We start from the raw sequence: 22,827 nt of genomic DNA, 5'->3' as shown, positions 1-22,827 counted from the left end.
AGTGTTTCTGACAGTTATATAGAATACAGTCGGCAAGACGTGTACGGTTTTCTTACCCATCTTATTTCTGGAAAGGAAAAAGTCCCATGCATCACAGGGTATACGCTATCACACTACACGGTAGGGGAACATATAAAACAGGAACATGTACACTATCAACCTCTTTCTAAAATACTGCAAGATATTTTTCAAACCCTGTGTGACGCGAGGTGAAATGAGGGGAAAAAAAAGGCCTCTTTTCGATTTTTTTTCCCCCGAAAGCTTTACATTCACATCTAAGGAAAAGTTTTTATAAGTGTAAAAGAAGTCTTCTGATTTGTGGTTGATCACCTAGCTTCCTATTTTCCTCGCTCTAGGTTAGATATGGAAAGTCTATTCACGATTAAACAAGAACGATCAATTTCGTTCACGCGCTGTATTTGTAGTCATTTAAATTCAAAAGCCACCACGTCTCCTGTCCACAGTTTGCCCCTCCTCCTCTGTCTGTCTGTCTCTCTCCCACATTTCGCGTTTCGGTGAAAACTCATTTCAGGCTTGCAGAGGTTACGGCGTAGTACCTCAACACCCGAACGAGCTTATCTAAAGAAACTGTTTCGTTTACATGGTTGCAGAACGACGACTCTCTTCGAACTGTCGCCGGGCAGAGCGCCGCATTTGCATCGAGGGAGGATGCACGCGACAGACCGGGCGTGCCACGAGTAGACCCCGCACTTCGCGATCCTACCCACCACTCCCATTTACCTAAGGGCCAAAGAGCTGCAGCCCCGCGCAGGAATTGTCCAGCTTTTTTGACAGTCAGTCAGGTCCGCGCACCTGCAATGTCACACGGATGGAAAGAATGACAGTTTTGTAGCAAGAAAGCATTCATTTAAAGAGCGGCTTTCATCTACTCGGAAGAAATAATTGTCGATATTACTTGGGATATCTGGATACTCGTATACCACCACTTCGTGTTGGTGCATGGATTTGATTATGCAAAGCCCGGATGACTTTGTGTTATTTTCACGTAAAAGTATGGCTCGCCAGTGTTACGTTTCCTCCAGTATTCCGTATATGGAAATCTGTACAACGGACTACATCTTTTAGAAGGTGTTTTCTATTTCATCTAATAAATGTGTGGATACTTGTCAAGGACATCGTAGCGGTGTGCACGAGCTAGATCGAAGCATTAGCATCCGGCACAAACGCGGATGACTCAGATCAGTTCAGGAAAACACTTTCTTACGTTTTTTCTATAGGCCGCTTTTTTATGTGCGTGTGGATGTAAGCAAGTAGAGTTCGCGCTACAAAAAAAACCCCACATTATATCATTAGAGCTGTCTGGATTTCGGAAAGCACGCAACCTCTTACTGCCAACTCGATAAGCATTCCCGCCGTGCGCCCCCGGTAAAGAAGGATCTCTCGCCGCCTCCGTTTTTCTGATGGCTCGTGCAGTGTCTCGGACGTAGCTGAAGAAGAGCAAAGTTAAGCGCAGTTACCGAAAGCTCGAGACAAGGTGTCGTTTGTACGCTCAATTCCAGAGGAGGCAAAACAAGGTATAGATAAATGTGAAATTGTTTTTTCACTTTCTTTGTACAACACATTATTTATTTGGTATGTGTGTGTCTATGTATATGTATGTTGTGTGTGTGCGTAAATAATAATTTTGGAACCGGACAAGCTGTTTTGGGGCGATTTATTTCACAGCGTTAATGTATTTTACGTTTCATCGTCAAATCCTGAAAGTACAATACTGCATAGTACTTTATGTGATATTCATACGCACACCATGTATTCTAATTGATATCTGTTAAATGACAAAAAAAAATCTGTTTTAGAGAACGGATGAAATGTTGAGAGAGCCGGGGTTTTTTTGCCCACTGTCTTTATCACATTGATAGTGAGTGTTCTGTCTTTTGTCTTTATTATGAGCTGTAGTTATGTGCAAATTGCTGTAAGAATGTTTCACTTTGTGAACCAGGCGTTCGTGATCGTTTACGTACGATCTCTCCTTTTCAGTGTAGTCTAGCCAAGTAATGGGATTTAGGACATTGGGCAGTGGACTCAAAGCGGCACTCCGTTGTGAGCTTGGACTTTCACATTTATGATTCATGTAGAGAATCAGACGAGAATTTTGTGCAAGTGCCTGGACCTGCTGCTGGTGTTACTAAATGTTGCACATAGTAGTATATTGAGCTTTGTAATGATATAATATACCGTCTATGAATTTCTGTTTAATTGCATTGCAATCTCTCTCTCCCTCCCTCTCACTCTCACTCTCACTCTCACTCTCTCTCTCACTCTCTCTCTCTCTCTCTCTCTCTCTCTCTCTCTCACACACACACACACACACACACACACACACACAGTGATACATATGTTATAAACAATCACATGAACATGATTAGAGATCATGATGACATTCTGAAGGTCATTTTGGCTGAAGTCTTACAGTCTTTATTTTATGATATGCTTCAAAGAGCCATCAGTTAGCTCTGTTGTCAGGAGCATGACAGCCTTGCTACTGGGACACTCAATACTGCTGTGCTTGACAAATATTGACTGACTGACATGCGAAGAAAAACCAGGGGGACTCCATACTAGTTAGAACACACTAAGAAATGCACTGCACATCACTGATCCATTTGCTTATTATAGAATGGTCTAGATTTTTTCCCAGTGGCCAGCCATGTGTGTTTTTGAGCCACACCCAGTAGATGCCAGACTTACCAAGGCACTGTGTAGGACAACTGCATGCATGCTTGTCTGTGTGTTTGACATATACCTAGTTTATAAAATTGTTGCCAGGTTTCTATTAGCATTGTGTTAAACAATTGCATTGTATGCATTGGCATGTATGGCGGTGTATGTTTGCTTGTTATAAAGAACAACATTGTGTGTGTATTTCTGGTGGAGGTCATTTTTTGGAGAAACTACCAGATATTACTTTCTTTGCCCCTCTATTTGGGATTTGTTCTTTCTCTCTCTCCTTCAAATGCAAAAACAATATTTTTTCTTCACCCTCGCTCTTTCTCTTTGTCTGTCTCACTCTCTCTTATTTATTTCTTCCCACCCTCTTTCTCACTGTCTCTTACACACACACACACACACACACACACACACACACACACACACACACACACACACATACAGACATACACACTCCATCAACATGACTCTCCCCTTCTGTGACTACATTGGGAATTAGCATGCGGGAGTCTTTTGTAGGGAATGGGGTGACCCTGAGGCACGACAGGCTCCAGAATACTCCATGGCTTCCTTTGCCACCGTCTCCCCAGGCAACACCATCCAGCCCCTGTATCAGCCTACTACTGCTGCTTATGCAACCACCAATGCCCTTGGCCTGCTGAGAGTTGGGGTCTGTGCATGTACGTATGTGTGTTTGGCACATGTATCTGAGTAACTAGGCATATAGCCAAAGAAAATGGTAGAAGATTAGGACTAGACGGAATTTGCTTGGGCTTAGTTTGACACAAGCTACGCAGACCAGTGTGTTGTAAAAGAAACAGTGCCAGCTAGCTAAGAGCATCTTGGGCTTCTTGAGATGTCACCCTAAAGGGATCCTTTGTGTGGGTCAGAGATTTGGAGAGCCATTTTGTGATTTGGTAAAACCATTTCCTAGTCATTGTTCACAGAATCTGCTGCAGGGGCTCTGAATGGCAACCAGCTTAGGGCATCTTTTCATCAAACCAGCAGCTTTAGACGGCATATTAGAACAGACATTTCATCTGCTTTATTTGGCAGATATTTAGCCTCAGAATCCTTCAGGATCGCTATACAAGGTAGGGATTTGGACAGGCATTCGTTGGCGTTTTGTTGAGTGGCTCCCCAGTGAGTGCTCCCACAGCTAAGTGGTCAAAAGGAAGGGCCATGTTTGCTGGATCAGGCTTTTATCATGACCCATTATCAAGTATGGCTCATTTGGAAATCCACACCATTGAACAAAGGTGCAGAATCTTTTTCATTGAATTGAAGTCATCTTATGGCATGTCTAAAAAACTAAAAGACAGACCCACATTGATTGCTGTTGAAGACATTTATTACAATAGATGCCTTCACTTTGTTGTGGCTGCTAAACTCTTAGCTATCTTACTGCCTCTGGACTATTTTGGGGGAAAGACTGTCTTGGTGGTTCTAAAGGTTTGGTGGTTGAGAGGCAATAAGAACCATCTAGATATCATCGAATTCAGTTTCACAGTAAGATATAAATATTCTGGTATCTGGATGTCATGATGGATTCTGATGTGAATTTAATATGTGGCCTCATGGTTTTGATGTAAAATATAGTTGCTGTCACAGCTTTAAATATAACCATGATTACATTGTTAATATGGAAAGGAACCTTCAGAACCATCCAGGAAACATTTGATGTTCATTAAATGTTTGCATCTAGAACCATACAATCTATAAGAAACCCCAAAATTGATTCCTTGCCACTGTATTAGGACTCTTATTTTGCACATGGTGTTTTCCTTGCTCTAGTAAGTCTATTTCAATTAATCAGCCAACAATCAAGCTGTTTGCTTCAATATCCCAAAAAACATTGCTGTTTCCTGTTTGTTTATTTTTGTTTGTTTGTTTGAAAGAGTCTGTTATCAGACACCGTAATGTTCCAAACGCACCCGCCCTCTATTCATCCCTATGCACAGAGGAGACACAATTTGAAAGATTGTAGGGAATCTTGTGATGGGTTTTAATGCTTAAAAGGTTTATTAAAATAATGATAACACATTGTTAAGTAGTGATTTTCCAAGCTCATTTCAGTTCATCGCCACCTGTGATTCTGAGAAATTCACATCTGCTTGACCCAATAAAAAATGAATTTACTATAGTCCAAACCAAAAAGTAGACGGCAAGCACTTTATTAAAGCACGTGTTTTTTACATCATGTTTTCTTTGCATACATGTTTAATACATTCACTAGGTCCATGGGTAAACCATTTTTGGCACATGTCACAGCTTGAGATACTATAGCTACTTGGCTTGTTTGATGTCATGCTGTGTCCATGAATGCTTCTGACTGGAGGCCAGTTTTACTATTGAATTTGTTGGTCTGTTTTTTTAATATTTGTGCATTTATTAGAAATTTTCTTGTGTAACTAAGACTGGCTTGCAGTGCCTATGCACACTGACTTTAGTGGTCCTGCTTTATAGTCTTCTCTGAGGCACAGATTAAAGATGGTTAGTTTTACTATATCCATATCTTGCATTTTATACCCGGAATGTTATTGAACATGCATATTGACAACATGTTGTATCATTAAAAACCCTCTCCTATCATCGATTAAACCCCATGAAAACTCATCTCTCCCCTAGGGCAATCCCCTATTGCCCTAAACCTATCTTAGATGTAACTCTACACCTTTTCCTTCAGTCAGTACTTGTGGATCTATGAATATACAAATAGTCCCCTCTGCCACTCACCTGCAGTTCAATCATACCTGCTCATGTTCATCTCTGCTCATCAAACACGCAAAACTCTGCTTGTTTCCTGTATTGCTAGCTACTGTACACTACACAGGTACAACTGATAATGTTGGAGTAATTCAGTCATACTTATTCGAATTGGAAACACACTCAGAAGAAGAACAGTGAAGTGAACAGGGTTGCTTACAAGCTGATGGTAATGTATTTTATTTGTTGCTGTCTACAACATAGAAATGTAACATAAAATTAGCCTTCAGCTAGACTATGTTATCGAACATCTTATATTGTGTTGCTAATGTTAGGCAACCTTGATCCTGATCACCAGCTCTGACAAGTTAGCTACTTTGTAAAGATAAGCATCCATATGAGCAATTAGGAAGAAATGCTTTGAATACCATAGAAAGTCTCTGGAGAAAAGCATCTAGTTCATAACTAATACAGCAAACAGGAATTATATTTACAGTGACAGTGCATGATGATATGTATATTTTAAACCATAACAGAAGATACACTTTAGAATTCCTCATTTAAAAAGTATTTTAAAATAGACAACCTCAGATCCATGACATTTGATATGTAATTAGCTGTCGTGCATGGTTGTCATGGTTGGCTACTTTGTGACCAAAGATCATGCATCTGACCACATGTGTGAGAAGTTTGCATTCAGGGCTTTCTGCCAGAAAATTGTGTTCTACACATGGCATATGCACTTGAAATAAGTAACCTTATCATGGTAACACTACACGAGCAGCTTATGAAGATGACCTTTATCATTGTACTCTGTTAGCATTATTGTAACGAATATAGTCATTATCTAATTCAGCAGTTAGTTGTACTGTTTTGAGTAATGTTTTCCCTAACTTTCTACATCAACACACCCAAGCCACATGAAAAATAAACTTACCACATGGCCAACATTAGTTTTGTGCCAAAACCCATCTTTTTAAATAAAAGTTTCTAAACAGTCTTCTGTAAATTGGGTACTACAAACCTGAGCTTTCTCTGGAAGTTTGGCTGGGGCAGTGAATTTTTCCAAATGAAGCACATCCATTTCTTTCTGATTTTCAGATCATTATGAACTATATGAAGGCTCTCATTTTGTCCTTTTGCAATTTTGCAACTGAAAACTGAACATGTCCCTGCAATCATTTTGATAATACTGAAACTTAGCTTGCAAAATACAATGCTACATCTGGTTTCTCCTTTGATGGCCGTCATTTCACTGTAGCACTATGCTAATGATATGGAGAGCCCCAACGCCCCAGTTGACCAGATTGGTTCCTTTGGTTTGTGATACACCCTGGCTGCATGAATATGTCTTTTTGAGCATTTCCAAAGCTGAATTGCTCAGCCACAGCATCGACTGCTTCTTTTGCTCATTTCTAGCATATAAAAAACTCCATAGACATGTTAACAAGGTTAAAAACCTGAATTTCACTGGAGGGGGTCTTGGAAAGGGTTTGGGAAGTTTCATCTGCACCATGTGCTAGCCTGCGGCAGGAGGTATTATAATTTCGACATTGCATGCGTGTCTTCATTCCTACGAGGCAGAACGACTGAGGAACAGATCTTCAAATGAGACGTGCACTAATAATAAGCTTTACAGTTCTTGGACCCAGATTTAGAGACAAAAATCTCACCAATGCTCCTCCCATTTGTGAAGTCTCCTAATGTCATCTCTCCCCTCCTCTCCTCTCCATTCCACTCCACTGCACCTATTCCAGTGTAATGCGCTCTGCTGTGCTTTCTAACTCTGCTGCTCTTGTTTCATTCCTATCTCTATCTCCCCATCTCTCTTTTACTCCTCAGCTCCCCTCTCAGCGCACTCTCCCACTCTCTGCATCAGTAACATAAACACACTCTGTGATTCTGGGCTGCACGGGGCCTTCATGCTGGGCCCCCATTGTTGCACTTGAAGACTCTAAATGACTAATAGCTAATGGCCGTGGATGGATCACATACTGTTCCTAATGCCAGTAGGCCACGAGGCAGTGGCAGTGTGTAGAGTTGCAGGCTTTAAATGGCTCCTCAGCTAAATGTTGGCCAATTATCTCAATCATTGTTGTGTGAACAGTAGGGAGGGCTGTTTGCTAGTGAGGCATTAAAAATAGATCCCTCGTGAAGATGAGACATAACTCTGGACCAACTTCGTAATTGGCTGCGTGTTTCGAAGCCACCACCCCACGCCTGCATCGTTGAGCACGGAGAGCTCCTTATGAACACCGGACCCAAAACGGCGGCAAGAACAATGAAGTGATCACAGAAGGGTGAGACTGGGGAGGCGGGCACACTTGTGTTTATGCCTGCTCTTCTCTTTGGAGGAAGTGTTCTGTACTCATGCAGACTGTTTGGGCGGTAAAAGAACAAAAAAGAGGTGGGTGGTGCAAGGTTTCTGTGTGAGGCCTAAAAGATGTACAGTGTTGGTATATTAAATGGAATTATGGTAGGTAACTTGGGGAAGCATGAGGAGGTATTTAGAAGTGAATACTTGCATTACTTTGATGTGTAGTCGCCTACTTGTAGTGGGATCTGTTGTCTAGAAGGTTGCAAGTGTGAAATATGCATGTATAAGATTGCATTTGAAAGCAAACATCACTATTGATGAAAACTCTTTAAATGTGTTAGTTGCTCTCTAACATTAGGGATGAATGTGAGAAAGCAAAGGGAAGCTATAGATGCTAATGTGGGAAAGAGCAAAATTCAGATGCCATTCATGCAGAGATTAGCGTTTGTGTGGGCAGAGCAGATTTCATTTGTGGATAACATTCAGACATAAACCTTTCCTTTAGATTACAGTTGGCAAACAGCATGTCCACAAGCTTCATTTAATGAGTATGCCACTTCATAATGTCAGAATAAAAAATGTCTATCCCAGATTTTCACTACTAATCAGAGTTCAAATGACTCGAAAATAGCATGATAGAAAAAACCCTTCTAAGTACAAATTCTCTCTGAGGTAAATAAGAATGTCAGGCATTACTGAATATGCACCAATGCCTGAACCTCTGAGTCAAAATCAGAAGGTCACAGTAAGCCAAACTCACACACGCTGGTAATGCCGGGATATTAATGCAAAGTTTATACTTGCTATAAGATCCTCAGTGCAGAACTCATCATTAGAGTATCCCTCTATGATAAGCTGGACTTGAACGAAACATTTTAGGTGTTAATTCAAAACTCTACAGTCACAAGATAATACTAGAAAAACAACAGCAATTTAAAGTTGTACTGGTGACTACACATTGGATGTTTGCTAATGAGAGATGGTTCTGATGTTGGGGGAAATATTGCAGACTGCTGGCAGTCATTGAGTTGGCGCTAGCATGATGATGGACAGGTCTATTTGGAGAGACAGTATATCCATCCCCTTGTGCCACTCTGTAGTCCATCAAGGTGACATCTGCTATCAGCTTGTGAAGTACTCTTGCATAGCCCCATGCTGCCGTCTCGAGTTGCAGGTCTCCCAGCGTCTCACATTCCTTTATCTCTGCTTGGTGGTCATTACACTGTCCAGTAGTTTTACGTTAATTTGCAAAGTCCTGCCAATTCCACTGGGATGAATGTCTACTGAAAATCTGCTGTTTCACTTCAGACACATCACTTTCTGAAGGCCAGAAGCGATCTCCCCACAGTAAGGTTATGGCTTGTGGATGGAAAAAGCTGTCGGCAAGCCCCTCTATCAGTCAATGCTTTCAGAAACAATTAGCCACGGAAAAGACATGGCTATCCCAATCTCTAGCTGGCAGGGATTGTATGTTTGCTGTTATTTTCTGAGAGACCCAGAATGCTGGACAGCAGCATGATGAATGAAGCAACACCTCAAAGCATTGCAGTACTATGCTATAATAATTGTTTGAGATGTTTGTCAATGTGCATCATACATAAGCAATCAAAGATGCTTGCTGGATGGATAAACAAGTATCCGTTTATTGGGTAAATGCATCATCTTTTTTTTTTTTACTGTGGATTTACAAATATTGTTCACAGGTGTCCCATATGTTCCCATGTTGTGAATGTCATTATTTTCCCATGAATCATCGTGCTGCCCATATACAGTATCCACAATTTTTAATCCTGCTTGTCAGTATAGCATGAATTACAACTGGTTTCTAATGCAGCTTTCACCTCGTCCGTGTCAAACACATGCACAACTTCCTCATGCTAGTGGATGTGTCCCTACGGTTCTCTGGGCAAGAAGTGTTGCTGTAAATAAGCGATTAATCTCTCCGTCGCCCTTGCTGACTTCACTCCCTGTCTCAGCAAGAGAGCACGCCTAAAGAATCGCTTTTCATTAAGCACCAGTGTTTTCCTCATCTCCTTCCACTATGACCCATGCACTGCAGGAAGCCCATGGTGCTGGTGATGCCCAATGCCACTGTCAAGCTCTCCCTCATCTCTCTATCTCTCTCTCTTCTCGCTGTCTCTTTCTCTTCCACACTCTCTTTTGTCTCATTCTCTCTCTCTACACCTCCCTTGCTCAGGTTCTTTCTCTGTCTCTCCCTCTCCCACTCTTATCGCTCTCTCATTTTGTCACTGGAGTGCTAGCCATCTTACTCTACATGCAGACATGCAGATGCTCTCGCACATATGACTCACAGTTCCGTATTCATATGCTTATTTGATGAGCGGTGAACACGTTCCAATTGAATAGGAAAAAAGGAGCACTTGTGAAACTCCACTTACGTAAAAGCATAAGACGATGAGGATCCAAACTGACACAATGAGACCGTGATTGCTTCTAGTGATGCAGTATATCATGAGGACAATGAGAATGTTTCGAATCATGGCACAGCAACAGTGTAGAAATACAGCAGCGTAAATCTTTATGGTGATGATATTTATCATCATGATAAAGATAATAAGACTTGAGTTGGCAAAACAATAAATCTTTATTCCTGCCCACTTACTTGAGGCCCTGTTCTGGGTCACGAACCTCTATTGATCTCAGATATGCTGACTGGAGAGCAAGAAAATCAGATACTCTGATCTTTAAGAAGTGTTGTACTATGCTTTGCCCCAAGTGCTATAGAGTATGCGTACTTCAGTCACTGCACTGGTGCCTCATCAATCAGGGTCCCTGCATTTATTTTCCCCTACATGTCTAAGATGTAGACATTTGTCCCTTAATTTGTTTCCCCAGAGGATCTCTGAGGATCTTTTAATTTAATTAGACAGATCAATGGCATGCTAAGTTTAGCGAGAAAACTCTTGCAGAATACCTCTTTCTTTATTTGGGAACTTCTGAACCTTTTAAGATAATTTGATGAATTAATGATGTGTTAAATTCAGCTGGGAAACAGAATGCATCCACCATGTAGATAGGGCTAATCCAGACCCATGCAGCCTCTGATGGGTGGCTTTGTAGAAAGCGTTTAAGAAGTGTGCATAAGACGTGTGCATGAGAAGTGTACATGATAAACTTTTGCATCAGCTGAACCCTTGCTATCATATTATGCCCTCCATGTTGCTCTCCTAGAATGCTGGTGCATGTGTAAACTCATAAAGAGGATTCATCACCCACCACATAAAATGACCATACACTTTCATTTAAAATATGTGAGTCTGGAAGTGTCCAGATTGAGCTGCTCTACATAGTGACTGAAGTTTGTGAGAAAGGCCACACCCTGAGCTTTCTGCCTCCTGGAAACCTTCTTGTATATTGCCAGCTTTCTCTCTGTTGTCTACCATGATGTTACCCTGCCCCAACCTTTCCATGTCTCCTTTCTTGCTTCTACAAATCTCTTGTGTCTTCAGCACATCTGGTGGCTTGGGGGTGGGCGGGGTTTGGGCTCAATGCAAATGCGAAGTAGAAGCTGCCTTGAGCTCTCTGAATGACAGAGGGGAACCATCTATATTTTGGTGTGCTATGCTTTAGGCTGGGGTTTACGGGAGTTGTATTTTCAGGGCAGCTTGTGGTTGCTCACCATATCGAAAGGATTAACTTCATCATAGCCAAAACGTGTGGATGACTGAAAATCAGCACGAGTGTTTATGGATAGAGGGATTACGTTTGTCGAAATGCTGTCAGATTACACAAAACCTGACAAATAAAGAAGGTAAATTTCCATTCCATTAGCATGTGGTCAGATATTAGATGTTAGGTGGGCATTAATAGATCACTTTCACCTTGTGTGAGGTCACGTCACTTTATTTGAATACATTTTGGATAGTCATAGTTTCAGAAGGAAACAGCCACAAAACCTACACTTCTTTAATTATAGCAAACATTTATAGTCTTAAATTCAGTTTACCAGGCTTGAACTGGGAATCAGAAAATGGCTTTATGCGTTTTATTCATTTATTTATTTGTTCACTAATTGGTGTGTGTGTGTGTGTGTGTGTGTGTGTGTGTGTCTGTGTGTGTGTGTGCACGTGCGTGTATGTGTATATTTCTCTGTGCAATATTGCTGTGAAATTGCTTTCTGATCCAGGTTAAGGTGTTAATGGTCCTGCCAAACCTGGCCATGTTCTAGTCACCACCTGTGCAGGGGTCATCTGCACCATCCTTTGTCTGCAGTGTCAGGATGGCCCACTGGAAATGTTGTCCATTGAAGGATACAAGGCAGACTTTAATTTTTCCCTTTGGGTATTTCTGCTGTTGCACACCCTACCCGCACAACTACCCGCACAACTTCATAAATGTCTTTGGCATTTTAACTGCACCGGTGATGCAAAAAGACATGCTCATGTTAATTATCAAATTCCATTACATTTCACATCATTTGTTGCATTTTGTATAGGAGTTCATGAATACTAAATGATTTTAATGCAATCCTATGTTTCGCACATTTAGAGAAGATTGTGTTGCATGCAGTAAGCACTGCAATTTCATTATACCCTTTCAGATTTGGAGGAGCACAAATGTGTAATCAAGAGCAACTATTTGTTTGGTTTTTCATACTATGCATTAAACTGGTTTTCCCTGTATAACCATGCCTGTGTGGGATAATGGAGTCTAAATCAAACCTTTTAGCTGTGCTCAACACTCTTGTAAGTGAATTGCTCTTGTTAATCCTAATATGCCCACTGTGAGGTAGACATTTCACAAACCTGACTCAGTTAATCACTGCAAACCTGTGTCAGCTACAGAGATGACCCATACATTGCAAGCCAGACTGCCTAAGGGGGTTTCCCTGCTATATTATTAATGCAGTGAGGATTACACAGGTTGCTGCATCTCTTGATGATGTGCCACATTTAAAAAAAAAATAAATTTGGAGCAGTAAAAGTTCCCTCTTGGCTGGTGATAAAGGTTTGCTCTCTTGCAAAGTGACAGGCAAAGCTAATAGCCTTTCTGCAGTTGCTGGTGTTCTAATGCGGAAAGCTGAAGCAGGCTACATAGAGCAGTTTCTAACTAGAGAATCCCCCCGCCTCACACACACACACACACACACACACACACACACACACACACACACACACACACACACACACACACACACACACACACACACCCCGTTATCACTGTTTCAATTATTTCAGCGTTTTAGCACTCTTAATCTGTTTGTGGTTCCACTGTTCTCTCTGCTGAACCACTCAAGAGTGCCCTGCGTTTCATAAGCCTACCATAATTTCTCCTCTGACACAAAATAAGTAGTCTGAAGAGGGAAAAATAAATAAATATGAGTTACTTTATTTCTTTGAACCTTCATTAAAGTTCCACAATCATCATTATCATCATTAAAAGTATAGATGAGACTTTATCCCATATCCTTGGCACATAAAATAATTTTTAATCTAGCAGATTCATAATACAGTTATTAAACCTCCAATGCACCCTGTAGGAAATTATTATTGGCTTCATTATCTTCTGTATCAATTTACACATTGTGCTAATAACTGTGAATACCCCTCAGAAAGTCTGTCCAGTGTAATATGCTGAGAGTAATTAAGAATGACTCTAATGAAAAGTTGCACTGTGAGTGGAGTAAAGGCTTTACTCTGTGTTCTTTCAGTTGGGGCTGAAGACAGTGTGTGTGTCTGTACCAGAGAGAAGAAAGAGCCGGTGTGTTGTGTGTGTTGTGTGTGCTGTGTGTGGGAGTCTCATCTAGCTCTTGGTGCATTCTGTTCGAAAGGGATCTTCATGAATCTTTCATCTGGGATGCAGCAGACCATGCTCAGGGGTCTTGTCAGCGCGACAGCTGCCGCTCCTTTTTGCTAAGGCAGATTCACACATCAACCATCCCCATTGATCATAAACCATTATCACTAATATTTGTGAAAGCTAGGTATGCGGAGCTGCTTCTATACTCTTTCTTTACCACCACATTAGATCACAGTGTTAACATGCTGCCCCCCCCCCCCCACTGCACATTTAATAAGCATTACATATAATTGGATCTGTATGCTTTTGCGCTCTCTGTTCGACTCTCTTTGCCACATCTCTGCAGCACACACACATGCTCGCATGCTTGCACAACGAAGAAATACCTCCCCCACTGTTCCGGACCCACTGACATCTTTTCTTTAGAGCTGCAAACACAAATGGAAGCACAAACAGACACATGCACATGCTCACAGTGCTCATCGATCAGTGGGGAAGCAATCGGAGCACCGAGCTGTTGGCCTGCAAACACTCAAGAGTGTCCGAGTTGCCCCAGTAATTAGAGCGCTGTGGGGTTTTGACAGTGCCTTCCTTATGCTGACCAAAGACACCCATGCGCCCGTCACATGGCTGCCAAACAATCAGAGTAATTGGCACCATATCTTATATGTATGTTTGCAGATCTTTTGCCCATTGCATTTAAAGTTGAGTCAAGAGATGTAGAAATGACAGATTTCTCCTGCGACTTTCTCCCTGAACCACCCCACTCTGATCAATGTAATGACAATTTGAATCACTAATGACATTGTCTGTTTACCTGATTTTTTTTTCTGGTCCAGATCAGGTTAAGGCTTTGAATGAGCTCACCCAGGGGAGCAGGTGTTCCTGTAGATTCAAATTAACACTGTGCATTATTTGTTTTAATTTTCCCTCAGTGTATTTTGTCAAAGCCAGGACTCACAGTTTTTAAAATGCCATAAAGAATAGCATCAGGTCCAAAATGCCTCTCCTATGTTTGAGCTGGCACGGAAAAGCTGCTAAAATATTCATAGGAGATTGGCAAATCTGATTTTCGGCCCAAATGACATTACTCAAGGTTGATGCCTTTCATTTTATCTCCATGTTTTATTCCGCTGAAAATATGCATGACTATTTTGTGACGACTTGCGGTATAAACATTGTGCTACTTTGCCTTATAATATGGTTCATTGCATATTTGGTGTAAGTGACCTTCTTCAATTTTATATATGAAAACGGAAGGAAGGGAATACTGCTTAAAATATTTTTTTAGCATTTTGTGTCAAGCAAACATGAACTCCTTAAGAAAAAAGACGGTCTGTTTGCCAAAAATCCGACCATTTGAAATTGGATCCCCAATGCCGAGGTCGACCTTTTTCAAAGGAGCTGACTGTTCCCTATCGGATAGTGACCTCAACTACGGTGTCATCTGAACATTTTTCAAACATGGAAATCAATTTCAATGCACCTTGCGATGAAAACAATATGAGTCCTCCTTGTCATGGTCATATTTCTACTCTGACAGTGTAGGCAAGAGATGAGGCCCTTTGGGTTTTAGACAAAATTAAATTTTAAGTGGAAATTTAATTTTCTTCCAGCTGCCCATAGTTACATTGAAAATGTCAGGAAAAAGCTGTGTGTTAAATTATTACTGTTATTTTTAAGTAAAGTAAAATAATTGACTTTGAATAAATTGAACATTTGGGATAATTCATACATTTACTCCACAGTAGACCAATATATTATGTCCAGTAGACACTGACGAAACAGCTATCAAATCCATGATATATGGTATAGACCTTTTTGGGGCCTAATCCAGTTTGTACCTCAACCTGAGACAAAATGTTGTTTCTTTAATTTTACCTTGACTTTCTTCAAACTTACATTATTAGTGAACATGTGTCATAGAGTTTACTGTGCTTTACAGAACAAATATGAGAATAGTCAAAGGCATTTCATTTAAAATGATTATGTTCCCTGAATAGGGAAAACTAAGAATAGATAAGGGTGAAGAATGAACAGCATTTTGAGTTAGTAGGTTAGTCTTTGGGATAATGCACAGCACCCTCATGGCATATAGATGAGAGTAAAATGTTGCTTCTCTTTTATACTTGATGGATCATGAATCTAGGGTATTTTAAATTAGCTCTTTGTTTGCTTGTTCATTCATTAATTTATTCATTCATTCATTGTCTTCCCACACTGCAGTCACCCTTTAAAGTCTGTGTATGTGTAAACCCTTAAGCTGTGTGTGTGTTTAAAAGTTCATTGCACTGAGGCCCTGTCAGCAGTGTAAGAATTCTCCTACAGTTCAGCTCTCAAAATGGAAACTCTTTGTGGAGCTCACTATCTCTGACTCTTCAGCACTCACTGACATTTTGGCCTCCAAAGACAGTTTTCATTTTGGCAGAACAGTTGGAAGAACTCTGTGCACTGTGTTAGATGATGTACATTCTTCTGTAGGCCACAGTGTGCCTTGGTACATAATGTACAAATATGTAAATATGAGGCAGGTGTTTTTAGTGGCACACTAAATGCAGTTGGGATTTAATCGTGGAATACTGAGTGAGCTTGTCTTCAGCGCTTAGCAAATGCGCTGATGTTACTTTCTCCAGGTTGAAGGTTTGGGTTTGTTTCTGTCTGATGGTAAATGAGGCATTCACTCCAATTATTCAGACGCTCCATGATACCGCAGTCTGACAGACTTTTTTTTCTTCATCTTTTCCTTTTTTCCCAGACATGTTTTTGTTTCAAAGCTCTATGCTTCAGAGCTGTCAGAATGATAGCCCCAACACACTTGTGCACGCACACACACACACACACACACACACACACACACACACACACACACACACACACACACGCGTACTCACACATTTAAGATCATTCAATGTCTTAGAGATTGGGTGCAGAGATTGCCAGAAACTCAGCAGAGCAAATCTGCACAGCTGATTTGCATACACGTGGAGATAACACAGGCAATGGACAAGAGATGTTATAATAATGCTCAAGCAAATGGTAGTTGATGCCATAAAGCTACTCATGCATATTACAGGATGTGTTAAACATGTGCCTGTTGTATTATTCTAACCCTTAATCCTTTTTTTTTTTGTTTCCTGAATTTAAGCTTTCCTGCTTTCAGTTGATCATGATACTATTATACCATTACATACTTAAGCATATCAGGTAAAATGATGGGCTGCCATATTAAAATAACTTTGAGAAGAGTGACTGGACCTGTAAGGGAGAGTACATTTAGCTGTAATAGTAAATATCCCCGTATGAAACATCAGGTGGTTCACGTAAAAGCTATTCTTCAAGGCTCCTTGACCATAAGAATTAGACATTTATCCCATGCCCATAAACACTGTTCTCTCATACCAAGCAAGCAAAGCACTGCCTCTGCTGATAATATGGTGGGTCATTACTTCAGATGGATTTTCTGCCCAGCTGAGTAAATTTTTCCCAAGTCGCTCCTCACGCTTGCACAGGGGCCTGCTAGGCCGTCCCCGTGCCATGTGCCGCTGTCAGTGGTCTGAGGCACTCCTGCTTGGAGTGTGAGACTGAGAGACGGGATTTAAGGCCTCTCATCTGAGATGTGGCTGAGATAAAATCAACACCGCATTAATCTGAGGCTCTGCCAGAAGGAGACTGGTTTGCTTGCGGCTAGCGCGGTCCCCTCGGGTGCAATTCTCCATTAAGGCATTTTCTGTGTCGCTTCCTTACTAGAGGAGGCTAAGACTGAATTGAATGGAAATACATGCCTTGAGTTATTCTGGGCACTATTTCCTATTATAACAAGCGTGCGTTGGGCCGGCTTGCTGCTGGAGCGGTGGCTTCTGGTTGAAAATGTCGGGTGCCAATAGGAACCGCCTGACTCTAATGACTGGAGTGCTGCTGTGCTAACCCTACTGCGATAACCCTGCTGCGACAGTTTGACCATGACAAGGTGGAACTTCTAAAGTCACTGTGATCTGGATGGGTCTAAGAAAATCTGACCTCTTGGAAATGTCAAGATTTTCAATCACAGCAGCTGAGGCATGAAAGCAGAGGTGGGGTCCTCGTCTGGTTGGATGAAGAGTTGTTTAAAGCAAAGTTGCTGCTCTTCCCATATCTTTCTTTGAACAGAGGGGAGGTGAGGAAACCCTTTGTAGTGTTGAGGGGAAGGATGTGTAACACACTAGTAAATACAGCTGATGTCCACTGGACCTGGTGGTTTTATACTCAATTTGGGTGTTTTTCTTCTTTGGAGCCCAGAAGACCGGTTGGTACCTCGTGTCTACACGGAGTATATTACAGTAGCATGTGGATCAATAGTCAAGCTTACATCCTAAACCACATTTCACAGCTAGACTTCACTGTGCAGTAAGAAAGGTTTAGTCTTCATAGTTGACCTTGAGAAAATACTGGGGTTTTGCAAAAGCAGTTGTCAAACAAAGGCATTGTATGATTTGCATGCTTTAGTGCCCACTGATGCCTCAGAGAGTTATTTGGATGCTTTAAAAAATGTGCACAGGCATGTGGTGGGTGGCCCAATGAACAAATGATGGATGGATGGATGGATAGATGGATGGATGGATGAATGGACACCATTCTGTTAGTAAAAATAAGAATGTAACCTGAATGCAAATCTAAGCAATGGAAAGTAGGGCATGGTGGGGTTTCAGTGGTCATAATTTTATCAAGTAAGTGAGTAAGTGAGCAGCTAAGTAGGTAAGTAAAAATAAGTTACATATATTAATAAATAAAGAAATACAACGAATGAAAGCCTGCTTAACACAACAGCCCATGTAAAAACTGCAGAAATTTGACTTTAGTTTCTCCAGAGCTGTGCATTGCATCATGGCTCATGTTTTGTGTTAATACCTTGCTCTGACAGCATCATTAATCACGCTGATCGAACGTGGCGCTCCTCTAATCAAGCTGCACTCTCATCCCCCCCGGTGCCCTCGCCGATTTCTCCCAGTTCCACTGTCAGGATGCACGCAACATTCATTTAAGTAGGGCATCCCCCCACCTGCTACAGAGCTGCAGCACATCCTTGCCTGCTGCCTGCACATAAGAATATGGAAAATATAGAATGGGGACTCATTGTAGGGCAGGCATCTCAGTGCATATCACCTCAGCTGTATTTTGCCATATTTTTGGAGTAACAGGTGATGTAAATATTTGTGTATTTTGGCTCATAAAGTTCTGGATCCGTTGCTGTTCATGGAATGCTTTTAGACCTCTAGATGCATGAGCTCTATAGGTGAATGTTGCATCAGCATCTCCTGAGAGATTTGAGGCAGTTGCACCCGCATGCTTTCTCGATGCTTGCCTCTGCTGCAACTTTGAAAGAATCACTAATATATCTAAACACTTATTAATATCTGGCATTAATAGAATTAACATCTGGCAATAGCATTAATATCTGGCAGATTTTGGATCTCCAAAAGCAGCTTCACAACACCTTTAATGCAGCTTGAAAATGAACTTTTTTTCTACAGAACATTACACGAGCAACCATTTGTGGCTCTTACCATCTTGTAATGCTGTATAATTAATTAATAAAGAGCAAACTAACCCCCCCCCCCCCCCCCCCCCCCCCAACACACATGCACACAAGCAAAAGTGCAGTGCAGTCAAGTGCTTCACATTGAGGTAAGTTGTTTGACAGTTGTACGTGTTTTGAAGGCAAATGGGTGCTGACATTTTGGGTGGGTTTGGATAGTACCCTGGAGGTGTTTGTATTTGTGCTTACTGTATGTGGCAATTCCACCTATGTCAGCCCTGGTCCCCTGCCCATCTGAAATGCTAATGACTTCAGCCTTTGGGAACATCAGCATTTTTTACTGTTTTGGAGAATTAGGGAAAATGCTGTGTGTGTATGTGTGTGGGAGGAAGTTTGAATTTGTTTAGACTTCTCTGTTCTTTATCTAGTGTAGATTTTCCATGAAATACTGCAGTATTACCCTATTTTACCAAAATAGTGGTGCTTTGTAGCTTTTTTCCAAGGCACGATATTTTTAAGCTCTTACACAGATGGTAAATAGTGATTGTCCTACTTCTCCAGGCTACAGCATTTTGCTTTATTTGCCTATAATGATAGCATTTATATGGCGTACTGCATGCATCACTGCTCTTTTTTTTTGTCTGACTAGATTACATCCTGTTGTGCCATGTATTTGCATCAAATTAAGGCAGCAGCGACCTATTGGGGAATAAATGACACATACTGGCAGCTCCTTAAAACTGCGATACCAAAAAAATATAGATCAAAGGTTGGCTGAGATTTTTAATACCTAGTATTAATCCCATACAGTGCCAGAGAGGGGAGGAGGGAGAGAGAGAGACAGAAAGAGAGAGAGAGAGAGAGAGAGAGAGAGAGAGGCATTTAATCAAATGCAGTGGGGTAAGATAGATTTGCACATCACTGAGTTCTGCAACCAGAAGAGAGTTTTGCTCATGAATCTGAAGTTGACTGCTAGACCAGAGACTTATCAAAATGAAAAGTTACCTTGATTTCCTGACGTAAAACAGCCGATAAATAAACAAATAAATTCACAAACCACCAAACATAAGAGACAGACATAGTGGAAAAGTTTCACTGTGAGCATCTGTAGTTTCTCTTAATAGCCTTTAGAACAGGGCTGAGGAATGTAAAGATTCCTGTTCAAATTCCATTTTAAAATTAAAGAACGATTACAAGGTTATCACAGGGAGGAGGCAGACAAGCTCCTCAGACCTCACTTTGAAGCTTTGAAGACCTCACTGTGATTATAAAACTGGATACTGTTTTTGCAGCCAGGTTTATGATTTTAGGTATGGTGCTGCATTGCCTCAAATTAATTTTCGACAAATTACAAACATTTCTAAGGCCGGTCACGCACTCCAGCAGAACGTCTAAAGTCAGCTCATATATAGCTACTCACGAGCAGTGGGCTGATTGCACGAGACATGAATGCTGAGTGCCCACGGGAGGGTTAGACAGCAGTGGGTTTAATGAAGTTGTGGAGATGACCTTCAGAGGTCTGGCCTCCGAAAACCCGGAAGGTTCCACTCCTGTGTGTGCTGGTGGGGGCAGTGGAGAAGGCGGAGCGATGCTGGACGAGGCTTACCATGTGCGATACAGCGGACGAGCCCTATCCCTGCACACACACACACCCGACACACTGCCACCCTCCTACTCACTCCCCTCCCAGCCAAGTCTCACATGTACCAACGCCGTGTCAAGGATGTCTTGTCGTTATGGCCTGAAACGCAGCTCCGTTTGCACCCGAGACGCTGTGAGCAGTTCTTCTGCTCCGGAAAAAGGCAGCGATTACGTAGAGAAACTTGAAGATGAGCCATACTGCTTGATATTTAATAGACACTCTTGGATTCCTTCTTTGAGAGAAGTATTAGTATTCAACTCGGCATTGGAAATGTACCCCACACGTCTGCTGGTCTCTAAGGTGCAACCCACACCAGTGATTATCCTCCTACTAATTAATAATTACCATACATAGCCATTTGCTGAGGAGTAACCGTACACTGCCCGCATACTCAAACCTACAATTCTTAAATGTATATGCCTCTTAGCTTGTAGGATGACTATTTTTTACCTTTATGCAGGAAGGATTATTTATAATTCATTGAGAAAGAGCCAGATTTATCAGGGCTGATGTGTTGGTATGTTATTAACAGAAGTTTGCATTTATGTGAGTGTTTGTGTGTTACGTGTGTGTATCCTTGTCCAGGTGGTAATGGGCAGAGGGAGAAATTGTCATTCATTGTTGGTTTATATTTACCTGGCAGGGCAGTGGAACTCACCCTGTTTTTAATTTCCATCACTGTTACCCATTCCATTTGTGTGATAATACATGCTTCATTATTTATGAAGAACCATTTCTCCAGCCATGTTGCTGATAGAGGGGCCAAAAGGGCCTTATAAAAGCCTGGCGATCCTCCCTCTTGGCTCGGATCCTCTCGGCCCAACCTCCTCTGCCCCCTTGCTCGATTTCTGCCAGGTCTGCACATTGCTGTGCCTGGATTATTTCTGCACCCATCATCTCAAATGCCTTAACTTCAAGGAGCAGAGATAAGATGGCGCTGGTGAGCACTGCTCACTTTGGCAAGGAATTAGGATCCATTAGGCTATGCCTCAGATGCGGTGGGGATTTAAAAAAAAAAAAAGTGCACAGGCAAGCAAGAGGCACCGAGCCACAAATTGCGGCAAATCAGACGGGAAGCAGGAGACCAGGGGGCTGGCAAATATTTGTGCGGGAGATGGGGTTCGATAACTGCCAAGGCCTCAGGATGTGGGGCGTGTTTGTCTTCAAGGGGAGTTAATCGGAGCGGGCAGGGGTGGATGAGGTGTGAGGGAGTACTGGGCGCATCCGATTCCGAACCAGTGCTGCCCTGTCTGGGTGTCTCTGTAGTGATGCTTCCTTGTCTCTGGGTCTCTGTGGGGTACAAAATGGGCTGGACATGTGTAAGGATGATATAACAGCAATGAAGGTGGGCAGTTTTCAAATGCTTAACTAATTGATTGAAAGAGGAGATAATTAGGCACATTGAGCCTGAAGTTTCGCATGAGGAGATCTTCATTCACCAGAGACATGTGTGTGACTCAGGTGTCTATGTGCAGGTCATTAATCTTGTGCCTTCTGCCCATATTTAGGGTAAAACGTTATGGGCTTTTCAGAGTGAGAATGATTACTTCTTGATAAGTTAACGACTTGGGATACCAAGCATCTTAATTGCATTATGAATCAGTTTTATGGGTATGCAGATAGTTTTGCTGAACTCTGCCTGCTTCATAAATACGCAGAATGAGGTCATTACCTAGATTGTTTGCATTATGCACCTGAGTTTTTAAGCTTGATTTGTGGTGATCATTACTGAAATCAACGAACATATAGGAGTTCTCCAATTGGTCATCATGTCATCTAAAAGATGAGCACTTTTAGTAAAGCTCTTTAAATATTAAGGGATGTCTTAGTGAATATCATAACCTTAAGAATGATGGTGTGACTTAACTCCATATTAAGCTGTTAGAATAAGTTTCTGCACTACACATGGACCAAAATAGCCTTTGCAATGGTCGACATCTGTCTAGTATTGTCACGATACTGCCCCTCCCCCTCGAAGTCTTCGTGTGTGTGTGTTTGTGTGTTTGTATGGTCATGCCCTCTTGTGTTTCTCACCTGATCCTTGTTCTATGTCATTATCGTGTGCGTATATAAGTCTCTTGCCTAGTCGCGAATGTTGTTGATGTTTAACCCTGATAGTCTGCGAGCTACGTCTTCTTTGTTGTGTGTGCTAATAAATGTATGTCTCTATTTTACTCGACTCGTCCTGCTCTGCCTCCTCTT

At 41.6% G+C, this 22,827-nt stretch overlaps 1 protein-coding gene across 1 annotated transcript in view; it reads left to right on the top strand.

Moving 5' to 3' along the window:
• The first annotated feature begins 548 nt into the window (after window positions 1–548).
• Window positions 549–22,827, top strand: part of si:cabz01090165.1 (uncharacterized protein LOC100333421 homolog) — a 102,693-nt gene continuing 80,414 nt past the window's right edge. Inside the window, exon 1 of the mRNA XM_027008014.2 lies at window positions 549–1,535. The gene's annotated coding sequence lies outside the window, so the exon portion shown is untranslated. The remainder of the gene's footprint in view (window positions 1,536–22,827) is intronic.

This window comes from Electrophorus electricus, chromosome 4 (genome assembly GCF_013358815.1).
Source record: "Electrophorus electricus isolate fEleEle1 chromosome 4, fEleEle1.pri, whole genome shotgun sequence".
Taxonomy (NCBI): Eukaryota; Metazoa; Chordata; class Actinopteri; order Gymnotiformes; family Gymnotidae; genus Electrophorus; species Electrophorus electricus.
The sequence above is the reverse complement of the archived record's forward strand: the minus strand, read 5'-3'. Positions and strand labels throughout refer to the sequence as shown.